This window comes from Gymnodraco acuticeps, unplaced genomic scaffold (assembly GCF_902827175.1).
Source record: "Gymnodraco acuticeps unplaced genomic scaffold, fGymAcu1.1, whole genome shotgun sequence".
NCBI lineage: Eukaryota > Metazoa > Chordata > Actinopteri > Perciformes > Bathydraconidae > Gymnodraco > Gymnodraco acuticeps.
This window is the reverse complement of record NW_022992250.1, coordinates 1856574-1861683: the sequence shown is the minus strand read 5'-3', so window position 1 is coordinate 1861683 and position 5110 is coordinate 1856574. Positions and strand designations below refer to the sequence as shown.

Below are 5110 nucleotides of genomic sequence, written 5' to 3'. Positions count from 1 at the left end.
AACATCACTAGAATTTGATCACAACAATAGCATGGATGCAATTTAGTCCTCTTCTCACTTATTTCATAATACACGTTTTGCATTCTAAATCAGGTAAATACAACACTGTCGTTTCTAAATTGCTGTATATGTGATGTTTGATTATTTTTATTGGTTTGTCGTTCTTGATTTTCAGATTTGCCAAGCAGATCGAAAACTTTCGATGCAGTGGACCTGTAAGTTCTGCTCATTTTTCATTATCATAACATTTGGCAAATATTATTGTTCTAATTTTTTGATCGACTAATCAATTAGTAAACAAAACGTTGCAGCAATAAATCAAAACAATATTATATTAATTATAGAGGCCTGAAATCTCAGCATACAATATTATATTGTTGTGGGCTAGACGTGTACCCTGCCTTTCTATCTAAGCCATAGTGGTTGCCTGCTTGCACAATTGTTATGATTTAAACTAATGTCTTCCTAATGTGCTGGCTTTCCATCTCCTACCCTACCCCCTTCTCTACTTTTTCAGGTATTTGCCAAATTTAATCGGATTACCAGTCGGAACCTCGAGGCTGTTACGATTATTGTGTTATGTCACGTTTTCTATGTCGTGTTTTGCTGTTCTCCCTGTCATGTTTTCCTCTTGTTATATTGTCTGGTCCTTTTCCCTGTGTTTTTCCTCCCGTCGTTAGTTTCCCTGGTGTGTCTAGTGTCTGATTGTTTTCACCTGTGGCCCTTGTGTTTCTCCTCCCCTGCCCGGCTGTGTCTCGTCTTGTGATTACCCCTCCCTGTATTTAGTCTTGTCTCTTCCTGTGTTCAGTGTTGGTTCGTCTTGTGTAATGACTTGGTCTGCGGTGAGTGTTCTGTTCTGTCTCTGTATATTGTAGCCTTGAAATAAAGGAATTATTTTTGTCACTTAAATCTGCATTTGGGTCCTGCTTCCTGCTTACCGTAATATTACGAACCGACCCTGAACACAGGAAGAGACAAGACTAAATACAGGGAGGGGTAATCACAAGACGAGACACAGCCGGGCAGGGGAGGAGAAACACAAGGGCCACAGGTGAAAACAATCAGACACTAGACACACCAGGGAAACTAACGACGGGAGGAAAAACACAGGGAAAAGGACCAGACAATATAACAAGAGGAAAACATGACAGGGAGAACAACAAAACACGACATAGAAAACGTGACATAACACAATAATCGTAACAGAGGCAGACTTCTTTGAGGCTCTGGGCCAGCACACCCCACGTTTCATCCAACTGTTCAAGTCAAAAAAAGGATCGGTGGGACAGAAACTGCAGAGCATCAACTGGCCGGTAAGTAATATAACGTAGCAACTTTTTGTCACATACATTGATGACGATATGGTACTACTTGAAAAGCCTTCTAAAATAATTAAAACAACCCCTCCAAAAGATGGAAAAGGCCAAAATGTTTCAACTTGTGAGTTTGTCATTTAACCTTTATCTTCTTTATCTCTATCATTAGACACCGGACGTGACTGAACAGCGCTCTGTTGTCCTCAAAGGCATTCCGATTGTTCTTGGCGACGACTCCAAGGATTTCTTCAAGACATGCTTTGTAAGTACTTGAACACAAAAAAACTGTTTGGTTTGCATTTATTGAAAAGTCATATCCCCTATTTACACAAACTTGCAACCAAAAGATTTAATTTGGTGTGTTCAAAATACTGTACACTAAATTCCATGACCAGGAGTCTAGATTAGAAATGAGGTGTAAAATAAATGCATGTTCCTAGCTGTATTTGCATCCATTACATTACATTACATTGCATTTAGCTGATGCTTTTATCCAAAGCGACTTACAATAAGTACATTCGACCAGGAAGACACAACCTTCCATAGCATTAGCTTCCTCATACCACATTTACAGAACCTTTTTGGATATAATGTTACAACGCAGTTTGAGTGTGTACTTCAGCTACATTTTTTAGCAAAGACTTTAATGCAAATGCAACATGAATGTTTTCATAGGAAGACCTACTCTAATAGGTAGCGATGATAGTCTAAATAACGTGTTTTTCTTTGCAGGATACAACGAGAGATGAGGCCCTATCATCCGTCACTGTTGGTGTGCTGACTGTTCTCAGCGAAGACAGTCCTCAGGAGGGTCCAAGCTCAATGCAACTCGAGCCAATCTCCACAGACATTGTGCTTGAGGGAGGTATTGTCATGGAAAAGATCAAAATCTTTCCACAGGCCTGATATATGCTTTGCATTTAGATCACCCAAAATGCATGGCAAATACTCTAAGGTTCGTTCAAACAGTGATGCTTGGACTAGGAACCAAAGCTCTCTCACCTAAACTATTAACTTTGAGAAACGCTCTACTGGATTAGACCTTAGTCAAGATAGTCATAAGCTATCAGAAAGAACTTGGCACTTAAAAAAGTTGCAACGTTAAATGTTATGACAAAAGTTTGTTACTCTGGGGAAACTGTTATAACTGTCAATTGTTGAGAGCAAAGTACAATGTACTCTTCTTCATAGTGGTCATTATATATTTTTTATTTTTTACAATTGGTGTGTTGTGCACTGCTGTTTTTATTAAGATAAGGGTTTTGAGTACTTAAAAAGCACTGTTTGTTGGCACTTGAAAATAAATGTTATATTGCAATTGAATCAATTTGTGTTTTTAATGCATTATTTTTGGAGTTTACACAACGTGTTTAGAGATTTGTTGTAGTACAATTATCTTAGTTAGCAGGACTTAGTTTGTTTAATTTAATAGTAAACCTTAGAAATTACGAGTTAGTAGAATTTAAAAGGGTTAAGTTCTGGTGATTTGTATATTTAAGTAGGGTTTAATTTATTCATTGAGTTCACACAAATACAAAAAAATAGGTTAATGCAAAGCATGCCTTTTAAGTTTACATAACTTAGTTTACATAACTTAAAAGGTTTGTGTCAGCTGTACTTCAAAAAATTAATTGAAGCACACTTAGAATACACAAGTTGTTCATACTCACCATTTTAAGTTAAGTTACTTATTGTGAGGCAACGAGTTTGCATACTTTTTCTAAGTTACCACAACTTATTAAGTTTTACAGTGTAGAGAGGACGGCAGGAATGTAATTTCCCGTGTTCAGTGAATGCAACAGGCAAGACACCAGACCAATCACCAGAGAGTTGCATGGAAATAAACGTGTCTTATTGGCTGACGGGTCCTGTGACAATGTTTAAACTGTCAGTCGGACTCTGAGTTTTTGAAGATGTACATAAGAAAATGTTTCCTTAAAAAAGACGACAATTCTCAAGTGGTGGCTCACACAACAACCCCAGAGCCACCACTTGCGCCAGGTAAACAAGGTATGTAAATGTCAGTCCACTTCCAAGTTATGCGAACATGTAAGCAAAGCATAAATTACAGTTACTTGTTGACAATACTTTGAATCGCGCGGGTAAGCTAAACCGTTAGCAAGTAGCTATAGCTAGCCAGAGACATTAAATTAACACTTTGTCATACAATATAAATGTTATGTTTTCTAGCGTTACCTGCCCTGCTGAAAAAACCAGCAGAGACCACCTTAAGATGGTTGCTGGTATTAGCTGGTGTTAGGCTGGTTTACCCAATAGAGTCTGGCTGCAGACCGCAGCAAGGAGGCGGATCGTATAGGGGCGATCGTATAGGGGCATTTCCAGAGCCATATAATAGAAGAGTTATGACATCTCCGTTCACTCCAATGGACCACTTTTTTACAGCAATGGCGGATCGTGGAGCCTCTCAATCGTTCCCCGGAAGTTAGCGCCAAGGCTAGCAGAGCTGTGGAGTTGCAGCATAATAGACCGTTCGTGACGGACTTTTAAAGGTAAGAAGTTTAAAGATTTATATTGCGGATATTATCAGTACATCTGATTCAATTGAACATGTGTATTAAAGGATGTCAGTGGATTATCCCTAAATTAGTAGATTTAGGGAACGTTTACAGATAACAGATCAAGCTAGGATACCGAAGCAAGTTAGCAACACACGTAACAGCCTTTTAATTGTAAATTCCGTTCTCTTAATGTCTATTTGGTCCAACGTTGTCGAATTAGAGAAGAGGGGCTTCTAAACGGGATTGTATGCGGGGGTGGAGGGAGTTAAATATTAGATAAATATAACTTTGGTGCGTGTAAGAGTGAGTGTTTTTAGCAGAGCCATATTGTGTCCTTGTGATTATGTTGATTATTACCTGTGTGTATAATGTTGCAGCTCAGCTGATTTTGGATTGATGACAAAGGGAGAAGAACTTAAGTGAGAGTGAACACACAAGGTAAGTTTAATACTACTGTTTTATATAAGTAAGCATACTAAACATGTATTATATCACTGTATTATATAAGTAATCTTGTTAGTAACCTACTGTATGGCAGGTGGAGGGGCAGTGATGTTACAGGTGGAGGAGCAAAACTGCAAGACTGCAAACTCACAAGACAGAGAAATCGAAGTTTGTTCTCCAGAGATGAGGTTGATTTCACTTCAATTTTTTCATATTTTCTAAAGATGTGGAAATGGCACAAAAAAAAAACTTGAGAGCTGTAACCGAGACAACTGTAACAACATGAGTAGAGAGCCACCAAGGTTTTTCAAGTCCCTCTCTTACTCCATTTTGCCAACCCAAACTTCCAGGTACATGACGGGACACCTTGCTTGTTTTTGTTGTTTGCGCTCCTCTGGCAGGTGGAGGGCAGTGATCCCTTCCCTTCTTCCCTCAATCTTTGAGACTAATGTAAGTAGAAGACATGGCACTGTAAATGTTCGAACATTTAAAATATTATACCACTTAAAAATAAGAAATATTACTTTTGTTACTAAGAGTTCATACTTATTATACCTGTGTCACCTTTCACACTATCGCTGTGATCATGAACTATGGGCTTTGTAGAGGTCCCGGGGTGAATCGTGGTGCAGGGGCCCTTCTCTTTTTGACCACAGGGCGATGCACGAAGATGGTGGGTATAGCCTCTGCTCTCAGCCTAGTCTTGCCCTTTTTTGTCTTGACAAACTGGTCTGCATCAAAATGTGCCTGCGGAGTGACTTGAGGTTACTTCACACACAGAACAACTCGGTTTTGTCTGCCCACATACATATTCCATAGTGGTTGAATACA

The 5110-nt window shown here is 39.0% G+C and overlaps 1 long non-coding RNA gene across 1 annotated transcript; it reads left to right on the top strand.

Moving 5' to 3' along the window:
* Positions 1-1213: 1213 nt before the first annotated feature.
* LOC117540113 lies at positions 1214-2126 on the top strand. Its single transcript, XR_004568119.1, has 3 exons — positions 1214-1313; positions 1486-1578; positions 2049-2126. It is a non-coding gene; the product is annotated as an uncharacterized LOC117540113 (long non-coding RNA).
* Positions 2127-5110: the final 2984 nt, after the last annotated feature.